The 16062-nt window shown below is 36.6% G+C and overlaps 1 long non-coding RNA gene across 1 annotated transcript in view; it reads left to right on the forward strand.

Moving 5' to 3' along the window:
• The window catches only part of LOC131155819 (uncharacterized), a 33526-nt gene that overhangs the window by 1585 nt on the left and 15879 nt on the right, over nt 1-16062 (forward strand). The window contains exons 2-3 of the long non-coding RNA XR_009136910.1: nt 4788-4953; nt 8451-8518. This is a non-coding gene — a long non-coding RNA (uncharacterized LOC131155819). The remainder of the gene's footprint in view (nt 1-4787; nt 4954-8450; nt 8519-16062) is intronic.

Here is a 16062-nt window from a genome sequence, read left to right on the forward strand (position 1 = left end):
TTCAATACCTTCTATACGTGTAGGGTTTGAATATAAACAATATTTTGTAACCCTTGATATAAGTTTGATGTTTTGATAGTGAAAAATTAGTCGTTACTCTCGCGGACGTAGACACATTACCGAAGCACATAAATTCGTGAGTCATTGATTTTATTGCTTTCCTTTATTCATTGTGATTGATTGTTTGTTCCGTATATTCATTATTTGAATGTTTGCATTAATTATTCTGTATTGATTCAAATTTGTAAGTTTTCGTTGCCCATTTGTATCAACAATTGGTATCAGAGCTGTTGGTTGCAATGATTGAGATTTTTTCGACGAAGATCAAGATTGGTAAGTTTGATGGAACGAGAAATTTCATACTTTGGCAGAGGAGGGTTAAGGATGTGTTGGTGTAGCAAAGTATGGTGAAGGCACTATATGAAAACAGTTAGAAGGCATGAACAACACAAGTTAGAAGGAGTTGGAAGCCAAGGCTGTGGCTACTATAAGGTTATGTCTGAGTGATGACATGATGTATCACGTCATGGATAAGGAACCGCTAGTGGCAGTTTGGCTGAAACTTGAGAGCCGGTACATATCTAAGTCTTTATCAAACCAGTTGTATCTTAAGCAAAGACTTTATAAGTTTAAGATGTCAGAGGGTTCGGACCTGAATCAACACATCAATGTATTCAATTAGATCATCAACGATATGAAGTGGGTTGATGTGAAGTTCGAGGATGAAGACAAAGCGTTGATACTACTGAATTCCCTACCTACGTCTCCAACGTATGAGAATCTGGTTACGACTTTGATATGGGGTAAAGAAACCCTAGAGTTGGAGGATATCACGAGTGCCCTGTTGAGTTTCCATTAAAGGAAGAAGGTCAGCGATAATAATAGTCAAGGTGAACGGCTCATGGTGAAGGGTAATCAGGATCGTGGAAGGAGCAAGTTCGGGGGTGGACCGAGTATAACAATAGGGTTCAGCCCAATTCAAGGAAGAGAAAGGACGTGCGATGTTTTAAGTGTGGGAAAATGGGGCACATAAAACCTGATTGTCCAGAGGAGGAAGAAGGGTAATGCTGAAAACAAAGATGGTTCTTCAAACACAGCAAATGTAGTGGAAAAAGAAGACTTTGGGAGTAGTGACAGTGATATACTCTCGGTTTCATTTGGGTTAGATGAGTTCACGAATTCTTGGATCTTAGACTCGGTGTGTTCTTATCATATGACGCCCAAAAAATACTAGTTCACTACTTACAGATTGGTGAGTTCTGGTTACGTTCTAATGAGAAACGATGTTGAGTGCAAAGTTGTCAGGATGTGGAATATCAAAATCAAGGTGTGATAGTGTGGTGAGGACGTTATGTGATGTTAGGCACATAGCATAGTTGAGGAAGAATATGATTTTGTTAGACACTTTAGACTGTAACGGGTTTAGTTACAAGTTTGAAAGTGAGGTATTGAAAGTGAATAAGGGTGTTCTGATGGTGATGAAAGCGGGGCAGAGTACTAGAGAATATATACACATTGCTAGGTATGATAGCTGTAGGTGGAGCTACAACTACGGAGCTTGAATCTGATAGTACTGTTTTGTGACATATGCTGTTAGGACATATGAGGAAGCATGAAATGAAGAAACTTCACAAAAGGAATCTTTTAAAGGGGGTTAAATCATGCAAGCTAGATTTCTACAAGTATTTTGTGCTTGGGTAGTAGAATAAAGTTCAGTCCATGATAGTCACACACAAGACAGAGGGAATATTGCACTACATTCATTTGGATGTTTGGGGGCTGATGAGAATAGTGTCACGAAGGGGACATGTGTACTTTATGAGTTTTATCGATGATTACTCACGAAAGTTCTGTGTATATTTTATGCAACATAAGTCAGAGACGTTTTTCAAGTTTAAATTGTGAAAAATTGAGGTAGAAAACTAAACTACGAGAAAGATTAAGTTTCTCAGGACAGACAATGAAACTAAGTACATGAATTCGAGTTTTAGAGAATTTTGCGAGCAACATGGCATAAGGAAACATTTTAAAGTACGCTAGATCCCACAACAAAATGGTGTGGTGGAAAGTACGAACCGAATTCATGCTAAATGGGTTCAGTGTCTCAGGTTGAATGCTAGGCTCGCTATGAATTTCTAGGTCGAGACGGTGAGTATGACTTATTTTTTGGTTAATAGATCACTAAGGGCATCATTAGATGGGAAAGTTGGTGAAGAGGTGTGGATAGGTAACGAGGTAGACTACTTCAGCTTAAGAGTATTTGAGTGTCTAGCCTATGCGCACATTTTTGGTGAGGGGAGATTATCTTTATGGGATATCAGAAAGGTATAAAAAGATTCAAGCTGTGGGATCAAGTGGAAAACAAGGTAGTGTCAATAGATATGCTGTTTTTGATGAGAAAGCCATATTGCGGTGTACTTAGGAACAAGAAGAGAAACAAGTGCTAGAAAATCGTAGTAGCAATGAGCATGTGGTTCAGGTGGAGTTGGAGACTCAGAGTAGAAATGCAATGAGTTCTAGTTTGAGAGATTAGTAGGTGGTGCAGGTGGAGTCAGAAACTCAGGGTGGAGATGACTATGTGTAGAACATAGGGAGTTCTAGCTCGGATGACCAGCTGCCGCGTCACAGTGTAGCTGTAGACAGACCTAGAGACATCGTTAGACCATCCCCAAGTACAAATTTGACGATATGGTGTCTTGTGAACTTATTACTAGCAGTAGGTGTTAGCCTAATAAGACTTAATATCATTTTGATGATAATAAATCAAGTTTACTTAACATGTCAATGCAAGTTTGAGTTTCAGGACTTAAGTGATCTTATGATTTCAAGTGGACATACTTGAAGAATCTGAATGGAAATTTACACTTAAGGCAATGAGACATGATAAACATGAAGGTTCAAGTCATGTGAGACATGAAGCTCATTGAAGCAGTGCATAAAGCTTAGAAGACATATTGGAAGATTCACAACATGAAAACTTAGACACTAAGATTAGGGGTGAGCATAATTCGGTGAAAACTGAATTAATTGAAATAACCGGCCGAAATTGGCCGGTTCGGTTCGGGTAAAAAACCCGATTCAGTCGGTTCGGTTAAAATTCTACAAAAATCCGGTTAATCGATTTCGGTTCGGTTAACTATAGCAAATATATCGGTTAATCGATTAACCGAATTACTACTTAATTATATTTTAAATATAATTTATGCCGGGCGGGGGACTCGGTATTAGGGCTTGGGGCCTGGGGGGAAGAACGGCGGAGCCGCGGAGGGGTCTCACTTCACTGAGACACTCAGTAGGAGAAAAGGGATTTGGGAATTGGGGATTAGAGTTGGGGCTAGGATTTTCGTTTCTCTGCATTCTGCCGATCTGCGTTGCAGGCCCGCCACCCGCAACTCTCCATCAGAGTCATCGGACCACCTCTCGAAGTCGGCGAATCCCCTCTTCGAGTCTTCGGTAGTTCGGCTCTCCAGAGTCCAGCCTCTCGGCCCTCAGCGTCTCAGCTACTCCACTCGGCCCTTAGCGACTCAGCGTCTCAGCCTTTCTTCTCTGTCTCAGCTCGGCGCCCACTAGCTCACCGTGCAAACCTGATAACTCTTCCTCTCTTCCTCCTCCTCTTCTTCTTCTTCTTCTTCTTCTTTAGTAATAATTATCTGAATCCTGTGTCCTTTAGCTATATTCAATGATCTAGGTATTTCTATCTCTAATATTTAGCCAACTTTCTTTATCTTTGAATTTCTTTATTAGCAATATAAAAAAAGAAAGATATTCTTCCATTAAAAAAAAATTATAATTGTTTTCTGTTTTTAACAATTAATTTTAAATAATTTCGGTTAAAATCGGTTAACCGAATTACCCGAATGGGCAATTCGGTCGAGTCAGTTCGGTGTCCTTCATCAATTCGGTCAGTTCGGTTAATGGTATTATTTAACTGAATTTTTCAGTTAATTCGGTTAATTACCCGAATTTAACCGAACCGACCGTTTGCTCACCCCTAACTAAGATAGGAAAATCATACGAAAGTCTCATGTAAGTACTTCAAAACTGAATACTAATTGATTGAAGCTCCTAGGAAATGTCATTGGACTTAGATACCTGATTTTATTCATGGAAAATATTTTCTCAAAGTCCAAAATGAGTTTTTCAAATATATGAATTAAGTTTTGAACCAAAAATCATTGAAAAACAAGTTTGCTGAAAGGACAGGTGACTGATGATAAATCATCAAGCTACTGTGGTGCTTCTGTGTTTGAAAATATTCAAACAGAATAGCCACACGCAATTGACCTCATTCTGACTTTTAGAATACGCTGATTTTAAAGAAGCACATGCGACTGACCATTCGGGGACAGGCGACTGATGCGATTGTTTAAACGCTAAACAATGCTGATCTTGTTTCCAAATCTTGCGTGAATGGTTTTCAAATTAAGAGAAAATTCAAGCGAAAGTTTTTGAAACCCTAGTGCTCTATTTAAACATATTATTCTCGCACATTAGGGTAAGAACATGAATTGAAAAGCAACGACATGCACAACTCTCTTGTGTTATCTTTACTGAAAGGCTACTGCTGTGTTCTTGATTCTTTCAATTGGAAAAGACTGATTTGATTTTCAAAATTAACATCTTTAAATAACAACTGGTGATATATATACTTTGAGCTTTAACTTTCATATTGTTTTTAAGGTATTATTTTTGAATCTAACGTGTACTAATTTGCTCGTTTAAGGAGCTTTTTCTTGTATAAGCAAGTATTTGCTAATTTTTTTTTTTTTGTATTTTTGACAATTCAGGGGAATCATTGCCTAGTGGGAGGGGATTCTCGTTAGAGTGACAAACTCCACCTTTGAGGGAGAGAGGTTGTAACTTCACCTGGAAATGAAGTTGGTAAAGGAAATCCTCGCAACGTGTTGCTGAAGGCAAGGATGTAGGCTGTGGCCGAACCTTGTAAAAACAACGGTGTTTAGTTTCTTCTTCCCTCCTCTTTTTTTTTTGCAAGTTATTAATTGCGTGCATGATTTTATTTTTATAAGAACTTGCTGAATATTATCTCGTGCTCAATATTAAATCTTGTTGAATATTTGAGGTTGAACTAAATATTTGAAAATCTTTTGAAAAGAGGAATCTTATTAAACATAGTGAACTTGCTAAACATATTTTGTTTGAGATTAAAATATATATAAGTTGTATGAGTAAAACAATGATTTGAACATTCAGAAAAGTTTACAACTTTGAGTTTAAAAATAAATAATTTGAGGGTTAACTTGTTTGTGAACATATTTTCTAAATAAAGTATACGTGTTGAAGCTAAACAAGCATTTTACAAAATCTATTTTGAAAGAAAATTCATGTGCTGAAAGTTAGATCTTAATATTGATTTTTATTAAGTCATAAATCAATCACTGAATTTATTCTTGAGTATATTATTGTAAATCCTCTTGAATCAAACTGAAAGTTATAATACAAACAAGTGCTCAACTGAATGTGTTATCTCATATTGTAAATTAAGTTTATATATCCATATTCATATCTAAAGGCTTGTAATTAACATAGTTCTGATTGTTATATATATATATATATTGGAAGGTTGAATAGTTAAGGGTTCAAGTATTTAAAATTCTGCGAATAATTTTTAAATAATATAATTCACCCCCTATTGGGAATACATCCCAATTTCAATTGGTATCAGAGTGTAGGTTGTCGTATATCCTAATAAGTAGCCACATAAAGATTCCTATGGTAAAGTTAGGAGTATATCCATTTGGCGAAGGCCAATCTTCATCTAGACCTCCCATCTTCTGCGGTGAAAACTACACCTTCTGGAAGCAATGAATGAGAATATTTTTGCTAACCATGGATTACAAAGCATGGAAAGTAGTCACACATGCTGACTTGATTCCCACCAAATCTGTAGACAACAAAGAAGTCCCTAAAAAAGAAAAGGAATGGAATGATATAGATATGAAACAAATTCAAATTAACTCTAGTGTAATGAATGCGCTATATTGTGCCTTAGATGCAAACGAATTCAATAGAGTTATGAGTTGTAAATCAGTTAAAGAAATTTGGGACAAGTTAGGTTACCTACAAGGAAACTGTAAATATTAGGGATAGTAGGATTGACATCCTCACCAGCGATTATGAAAGATTTAAGATGAACCAAGAAGAATCCATCACCAGCATGTATACTAGGTTCACTCATATAATTAATTCCCTTAATGCACTAGGAAAGAGTTATTCTACCAATGAGATGATTAGGAAAGTGCTTAGAAGGCTTCCTTCTATTTGGGAATCTAAAGCCAAAGCCATAACGGAAGACAGGAATTTGAAAACCACTTCGTTAGATGAATTAATAGGTTCGCTTCTCATGTATGAGATGACAATGAATGAAAGAACTGCTGAGGGTAATAAGCCAAAGAAAACAATAGCCCTAAAAGCTTCAAAGGATAGTTCTAGTGAGGAAGAGGATGATGAGGGAGATGACGACTGTAGAGACCCATTAAATTATGAAATTAAATAAGGAAAAGAAATTTTTAAAAAGGAAATTCATAAGGCTTCGTCGACGAATGCCCTGGGCTCATTGATGAATTGCTTTTTGTGACCTGTAGACAAGGACACATGTCTCGTCGACGAAGAGATACCGAGATAAGGATTACAGGACATTTAGGTTCGTCAATGAATTCATGGCCTTCGTCGATGAATTCTCTTCTTCGGTTCGTCGACGAATCCACGTGTCTCGTCGATGAAGTCACGTGACTAGCCACCTATAAATACGCGAAAACTTTGATTTTGGCAAGAAAAACTTCATTTTCCTATTTCTCTCTTTAGAAATTTGGTTTCTTTACCTTCTATTTAAGTTTTCAGCTCCATTTTTCCCCGGTTCGATGATCAGAAGCTATCATAATGATCTAAGAGAGATTTTCTACAACTTAACCGGAGTAGAATTTTGGTTTGAGAAGTTTTGGCACCATCCCAAAATCAGGGTAAGTAGGTTATTTTTAGGTTTTTGTGGTTATCAGACTTTTTTTGAACTTAGATTTTGTATATGGTAGAAATATACTGGTGTTTGAGTGGATTAAACTAGAGTGTTGTAATTTTAGGGTTTGAGTTTTCAAACACCATTGACATGGGTTGAAGATCCCAGTAGATGTTTCTTTAGAAAGTCAGGTAATATTGATAAATAATTAGTAGTTTAGAATTTTTTGATTAAAGAGTTGTGTGAGCCTGGGGAAAAGGCAAATATAGTTATTATTTTGAGTTGGGTTGATGGAATTAGGAAATATATATATTTCAAGGTTTTGGAGTTTGGTATGTTGCGGGCATAAGAATAAAGTTGTAGTCAGATCTCCCAGTTAGTTAGGTAAGGTAAACATGTTATACTAGTAATTTTAGAAATTTTACCAGTAAAACATATGTATTTTGGGATATGAAATTATGTGTTATCTGGAAAAATTCTAAAGATGATGTATTACTTTTATTAACAGAAAATGCAGATCATAGTTCATGAGTTTCTTATTTATTTAATTATGTGGCATGAGTAAATATCAGTTCAGTACAGAATTTACATAACCTCTAAAGTATCATGATTAACAATATATATATATATATATATATATATATAATATATATATATATACAGAAAGATGATTTATATAATTTAAGGAATTACGATTTACAACATATATAATAGAAAGATGTTTTTACAGCATTTACGGTATACCATGATATACAGATTACAGAACCATAACTTTCAAATATTCTAGTTTAATTAGATATTTCAGTTTATTCAGATAAGCGTTTACAATGTTATGGTTATTACAGTTGAAATAGAATCATGATAAAACAACAAGATATATATATATATATATATATATATATATATATATATATATATAAATTAGTATTATACAGCATCAGACCTTAGTGGATCAAATTAGATTTCAGAGCACGGTACCGTAGCTATTCAAATCAGACTGCAACCACATATCTCAGATAGTGTGTGAATTTTATGAGTAGTCGACCGTGCCTTGGGAGAGATTGTAGGCTCCCTAGTAGTTTGGGTTAAGGCGGCTAGTCTGACGACAGATGTTTTAGTTGACTTATCCTGGTAGGCAAACCAGTGTTAAGTTTCACCTACGGGTTGCACAATCCTATCATGAGGGGTTAAATCATGACATATAACCATCCAAAGAAGTTTTCACAATTATGTGTATATATATATAGAAAAACAATAGATATATTTATAATTACTAAAAGTATGACTAAATAGAAAGTTTAGAAACAGTTGTACTTTAAGCCACATAGGTGTGAGTTATACTGTATATTATTTTACATACTATCTCAATTTCAGTTGTTTAATAGTATATTATTTATGTAAACTAAGCTGCCACACACTGGAAATAATATATTTCGTTTTACTAAGAGTTGTTTCATCCAAGTAATTTAACACATTTCAGGTGACCCAGGTAGACAAGCATATCAGGCTCGGAGATAAATGAGACGTTTGTATTGCCCTGTCTGTAAGGTAAGTGTTTCAGGGAGATGTATTTTTGAGTAGATCTTAGGAGGTTTGGTAGGTGTTTCTAAAGTGATGAGTATGTATATTTTGGGAAAAATATTGAAATTCTGGTGTTATATTTATGATATTATGATTTTATGTTTTCCGCTGCATAGGTGTGTTATCTTATGAATAGGTATTCCTCAATGCCCACTTTGGGACTAAGATGTTATAGTAGATGTTAACAGGAGAATCAGAGTAATACGATTATATAGCATAAAAAAATGATATGAATATTTGGGTTGTTATAGTTTGGTATCAGAACTTGAGTTGTTAGGTTCTGTAGACTTTAGTGTACAGTAGAAAACAATACTAGAATATATGAATAAAATTTCAGTAAGTTAATGTTGGAGTGTTAGGGCGAGAATTTAGGGTTCTGTTTTGTAGTGTGGAGGTAGGGACTACGGGGTGGTTTATGTGATTTTCCTAAGGTGACGATTTCATGAAAACTATAGTAAACTATCGTCGGTTTCTATTTCCATATGGTAGGATTAGACCTTAAATTAGTAATAGGTGGTGTGAGGATGTCTTAGTTAGATTGATGTAAGAATAACATTATAAAGTTCAGATTCTTAGAATAATTTGATATTATTGTAGGATAGACCTTGAAGGTAGTAGTGCTCATGCTAGTGGCGATGATGGTGCAGAGCCTTCTGGCATGGGCGGCGGGGATTTAGATGCTGTTTTGGGCAGGGTAGCTCAACAGGTTATGACTGAGATTGCAGGGAGCTCCAGTGAGTAGGGAGGCTTGTCCGCAGCCGAGGGGTGTACGATAGAGAAGTTTACCAAGATGAACCCTCCAGCATTTTCAGGAGGAGCAGATCCTGCAGTTTTCGAGAACTGGATGCAAGAGATCGAGAAAGTACTAATGGTGCTCCAATGCACCGATGAGCAGAGGGTCCTCTATGCTACATACAAGTTTACAGGTGAAGTTAAGAAATGGTGGATGGTTACGAAATTAATAGAGGAGCAGAGACCCACACCAGTGGCTATGACTTGGAGTCGATTCAGGGATGTATTTTTCGACATATATTTTTTCTCTACTCTTAAAGAGGCTATGAAACACCCCGAACCCTTAAAACCCGAGCCTGGTGTGTTATACCTGATCATATCTTTGATAAATCATGATCCATAACATACGCAGCGAAAAATATAAAAAAAATCTCCATGTAACATAACACCAGAGTTTACTAATTCTAACTATAATCCATATTAAATCATTCAACACCTGTATTTCCATAAATACGTAACTCCCCAAACAATTTAGTATTTTCACAATCATTTCTTACTTAATAACCTTAAAACATAAAGGTATAAAACATAATATTTAAATTTCTCAAAATTAACATAAAAATATACCATTTTTTTTTTCTATTTCCCAATAATGTTATAAAATTTAAAGCTCTCAAAATTCGATTTCGAGGAAATCCTGTAAAAAAGATAAATTCATATTTGGGTGAGACACATCTCAGTAAGGGAAGAAATAATATATTAAAATAGTGTGTGGCCAACATGAGTTTATATGTGACATATTATTTAACATTTGAAAATCATTAACATAATTTCTGAAATCATTCCCTGAACCTAATCAAACACATGCAAATGTTTAACCCATGAGATTACCCGAGGATGGAGGTGATTACCCGTCCATACAAGTAGTACCCCTCTGTTATGATATTTAGGTAACCCAAAGGTCGCAGTTAAAGCATACCAGGGTACTCACCTTACTCAGTAAGCCCTCAAGTGATAAATTAATCTCGTACTCACACAGTTCCTACAAAAGTTTACCGGCAAAGGTCCTAAGGATAGGGAAATCTACCCGCCCATACAAGTAGGTTCCCTCTGCCTTAGTACGTTATGCAGCTACTGCCACATTTGCAGCTACTAGTGCACTCGCCTTATTCAGCGAGCCCTCAAGCGAAAGGTACGCTTTGTCCAATCGTAACATGTTCTACATACATACATACTTCTAATATCAAAATACATCGTTCTTTCTATCATTATTCAATCATACACATCTGTTCATATTCATGACTTAACATTACATTGCATTTCATTTTAAGTGACTCTTTCCCATTTAATATTGTTCACATTTCACATTTCATTTCCATTCTATTCATTTCCCTTTTCATTTCATTTTCATTTCATACTCATTTTTATTTAATTCATAAATACTCGACATCTTTCCAGCCGTGGTTGGTTAGTTTCAGCATCCTTTCAGTCGTGGTCGGCATCTTTTTAGCTGTGATTGGTTAGCTTCGACATCCTTTCAGCCGTGGTCGGCATCTTTTCAACCGTGATTGGTTAGTTTCAGCATCCTTTCAGTCGTGGTCGACATCTTTTTAGCCATGATTGGTTAGTTTCGACATCCTTTCAGTCGTGGTCGGCATCTTTCTAGCCGTGATTGGTTAGTTTCAGCATCCTTTCAGCCGTGGTCGGCATCTTTTCAGTTGTGGTTGACATCTTTTCAGCCGTGGTTGTTTCTATGATTGTATTAACACTTACATGCAGTATATTTCATTTATCATTTTCATACTCATTTCATTTTCTGTATGTTTTGCATCTCGTATATGTATAACATAATTTCACGCAAAATTTTATTTTACTCATACCATACAATTTAGTAATACAACTCATACACTGCCTGTAAAGTAAGCCAACCAACATTTAATATTTATATACTAAAAATACCTTTTATTTCTTACATAAATACTCTGAAAATATGTTTCCACTTTCATAAGTTCATTTTCACATATACATGTCTAATAAACAGCCCTAAACTCGAAAAAAAATATAATTAAAATGGCTGACATTTTACCCATACTGAAAAATTACACGTACATATAATACAATTTATTTTTTATTTAATTCATAAAAATTCTAATTTAATATATATATATATATATATATATTTTATCTAGTTTCTTGAACTACGCCAATAGGGATTCCGAAAAATACCTGCGGCGCTCACTCGGACCTTGAAATTAAATTCCTAGTTCCAATAAATTATTCCTGAATAAAATATTATTTAAATATTTCTTAGGGCCATAATTTCTAAATAAATAATAATACCCTTAAATATAGTTAAATTTCTCAAATCCCACTCTCGCTTTGGAGTAGGGTCTAGAAAACCCCAATTGAAAAATTACCTACGTCAAAATGACGACGACGATGACTAGGACCCCGTGGTGGTGTCCATTCGTCGATTTAACCACATATTAACAGCGAAATTGAGAAAATGAGAAAAAAATTACTTTTTCGCAGGAGTAGTGCCTAAACCGTTCCCATGAAAAATTTGCTATAGTAGAAATGTCGGCAACGGAATCAGGATTCCAACGGCACCTTCCGTTTCTCGATCTGTCGCAAACTCGCTGAGCAATTGAGAGAAAGAGAGACTCAGACGAAGTGGTTGGAAATATTTTCGGGGGGAGGGGGGGTTTGCGCCTCAGCTTCTTCTTCTTCTTCTTTCTTCTTTCTTCTTATCTCTCTGTCAGTTACCTTATATATATATATATATATATATATATATATATATATATATATATTTCTCTTATTTCAATTAGTTTTTTTTAAATCCAATATAAAAATGTTTAATTTAATAACTAATTATTTAATTATTTAATTTATCTTAATTTAATTTCTTTAATTTTAATTTTTTTTCTTTTCCCACACCATTCCTTTTATTTATTTATTTTTTTTCAAATTATTTTAATCCTTTTAAATTTTCGGGTCTTTACAGGCTAAGGTGGTAGAATTTCTGAATTTGACCCAAGAAAATCTTATGGTTTAGTAGTTTGTGGCGAAGTTCGTTGAGTTGTCATGCTTTGCCCCCTACATCGTTCCAGATGAGGTTAAAAAGGTAAGGATGTTTGAGAGGGGCTCGAGGTGAGAAATATATAAACAAGTGGCAGTTCTAAAGATGCAGGACTTCTCTGAACTGGTTGACAGGGCCACAGTGGCAGAGGAGAGCGAACAGAGAGATGTGGGAGCACCAAACTAGAGAAAGAGACCCATGCCTCTATGTTTCCAGGCGGGTTCCAGCTAAGGCTCATGGAGTGGAGATCGATATGGTGGAGGTTAGAGGCAGATGACGGGACACAGTGGTTCTCAGGGTGGGTGGACTTATCCCATCTGCCCTAGATGTGGCTAGAGACATTTGGGTGAATGCCGGATGGGAGAGAATATCTGCTATCGGTGTGAGAGATTCGACCATATGGATCGATCATGTTAGGGACCGTTGACCCACGCACCAATTCACAAACCTTTTCAAGGAGGTTATCAAGCGCCCCATGTACGCCAGTAGAGGAACATTGTTCTAGCGAGGGTTTATGCACTGATGCTGGAAGACGCTGAGGCTGCCGGAGACGTCGTGACGGGTATTTTTATTGCTTTACCATATAAAACTATTGTTTTGTTTGACTCAGGTGCCAGCCATTATTTTGTGTCGTCCGGATATGTTAAACTATCTAGGATCAAGGCACAACTGTTAGATATCGAGTTATCGGTAGTCATGCCGACTGGATCAGTAGTGAGGTGTAGGAGGGTACTTAAAAACTATCCAGTGGGCATTTAGGAGAAAGTATTACTAGCCAATCTTGTGGTATTAGACATGTAGGGGTTCGATGTGATATTAGGCATGGACTGGATGGCAGCTAATTACGCCATCATTGATTGTCATAAAAAAAGAAGTGATCTTTAGACCTTCAAGTGAGCAAAAATTCAGATTTGTGGGATCATGTGTGCACACCTCGCCACAATTAGTGTCGACTATTCAGGTGAGGAGGTTGCTTTAGGGTCGTTGCCAGGGGTATCTCACTTATATTAAGGAGATGCCAAAAGAAGAATTGAAACAAGATAATATTCTAGTAGTTAGAGAATTTTCAGATGTTTTTTTTAGAGGAATTATATGATTTACCACTAGATCGAGAGATTAAATTTTCTGTGGATTTACTATCAAGGTCAGCACCAATATCTAAAACACCCTATCGGATGGCTCCAGCTGAGCTGAAAGATTTGAAATACCAGTTGTAGGACTTGTTAGATAAAGAGTTTATCAAGCTTAGCGTGTTGCCTTGGGGAGCACCAGTCTTGTTTGTGAAGAAGAAAAACGGGACTATGAGAATGTGCATTGATTATAGAGAGACAAATAAAGTGACAGTCAAGAATAAATATCTTTTTTTTCAGAATTGATGATTTATTTGATTAGCTGCAGGGGACCCAGGTCTACTCCAAGATTGACCTTTGGTCGGGATATCACCAGGTGAAAGTTAAAGTAGAGGACGTTTCGAAGACATCTTTCCGAACTAGGTAAGGGCACTACGAGTTCTTGGTAATGTTGTTTGAATTTACTAATGCACCGGTAGTGTTTATGGACCTAATGAATCAGGTGTTTTATTAATACTTAGACTAATTTGTTGTGGTATTTATTGATGATATACTGGTCTATTTTAAGATTTTTGAGGAGCACGAGAATCATCTGAGGTTGGTGTTGTAGATATTAAAGGAAAAGAAGCTATATGAAAAATTCAAGAAATGCAAATTCTGGTTGAGGCAGGTCACCTTTCTTGAGTATGTGATATTTGGGATTGCATATCAGTAGACCTGAGTAAGATAGAAGTAGTGGTGAATTGGGTGAGATCGGGGAACATTCAGGAGATCAGGAGTTTCCTAAGTTTGGCGAGGTATTACCGGCGTTTTGTGAATGATTTTTTCAGATTATCGGGTCCACTGACACAACTCACGAGGAAAAATGTGAGTTTTGAATGGACAGATGAATGTGAGCAGAGCTTCCAAGAGTTAAAGCAGTAGCTGGTTACTGCACCGGTATTATCTATTCCATTAGGAGAGGATGAATTTGTCATATACAATAACACACCCCAGAAGGGACTCAATTGCGTGTTGATGCAACATAGGAGAGTTATTGCTTACACTTCTCGGCAGCTTAAAGAATATGAAAAGAATTACTCGGTACATGATTTAGAGTTAGTTGCAGTGGTATATGTTCTAAAGATTTGGAGACATTATCTTTATGGTGGGAGATGTGAGATCTTCATTGACCATAAAAGTTTGAAATATTTCCTCAACCAGAAAGAATTGAATATGAGGCAAAAGAGATGACTAAAGCTCATTAAAGATTATTATTGCACTATCAGCTACCACCTAGGGAAAGCAAACGTGGTGACTGATGCTTTGAATCGAAAATCAGTGGGATTAACATTGTCAGCAATGAAGATTCAATATTCGATTCAGATGGATTTGAAGAAGTTCAATGTGGAGCTAGTAAAAGATGATTATTAAGCATTTATTGCCAACCTAGTGTTACAACCTACCTTGTAGGAAATGATTAAAGTTGCTCAGAGGAATGACGCATAATTGGTAGAGCTGATAGATAAAGTGTAGGACGGACAGGGGAAGGAGTTTAGTATCTCAGATGTTGGAGCTCTAAGGTTCCGTACCAGGCTGTGCGTACCTGCAGATGCTGAGATTAGGAGAGCTATCATAGAGGAGGCACATAGGTCCCTTTACATAGTACACCATAGAGGCACTAAAATGTATTGAGATCTTCGGGAATCCTTTTGGTGGAGCGGCATAAAGAGGGAGATAGCTGAGTTTGTAGAGTAGTGTTTGACGTGCCAGTAGGTAAGAACTGAGCATTAGAGACCGGCGGGACAGTTGCAGCCACTCCACATCCTTAAGTGAAAGTGGGATCATATATCCATGGATTTCGTGATAGGGCTACCACTGGCGTTGCATGGAAAAAATGCTATTTGGGTGATCGTTGATCGATTGATGAAAACCATTCACTTTCTTTCTATTAAAGTCAACAACTCTATGAACAAACTGGTAGAGTTATACATTTAGGAGATAGTTCGACCCCATGGTTTGCCAGTATCCATAGTTTCAACTTGAGACCACGATTTACATCGCGATTTTGGAGAAGTTTGTAGAAAGTTTTGGGGTCTCAGTTAGTATTCAGCATGACATTTCATTCTCAGATTGATGGGCAGACACAGAGGACGATCTAGATACTTGAGGATATGCTACGAGCATGTGTGTTGGATTTGGGGGGTATTTGGACCTAGTATATGCCGCTGGTTGAGTTTGCATATAACAACAGCTACTAGGCCAAGATCAGGATAGCACCATACGAGGCATTATATGATAGAAGGTATCATTTTTCACTATATTGGGATGAAATGGATGAGAAGCGAGTTTTGGGACTAGAGTTGGTGCAGCAGGCGTGTGATAAAATTTGACTTATTAAAGATAGAATCAGTGCAGTTTAGAGTCGATAGAAAAGTTATGCAGATACTCGCCGCCGAGAGTTGGAGTTTGAAGTGGGAGATAAGATATTTTTGAGAGTAGCACCACTAAGAGGAGTTATGAGGTTTGGGAAGAAGGGTAAGCTGAACTCTAAGTTTATTGGTCCATTTGAGATACTTGAGAGAGTGAGGTCAGCCGCCTACAGGCTTTTACTGTCAGCTCTATTCAGGATATATGATGTATTCCAT

The sequence above is a fragment of the Malania oleifera genome, chromosome 5 (assembly GCF_029873635.1).
Source record: "Malania oleifera isolate guangnan ecotype guangnan chromosome 5, ASM2987363v1, whole genome shotgun sequence".
Classification (NCBI taxonomy): Eukaryota; Viridiplantae; Streptophyta; class Magnoliopsida; order Santalales; family Ximeniaceae; genus Malania; species Malania oleifera.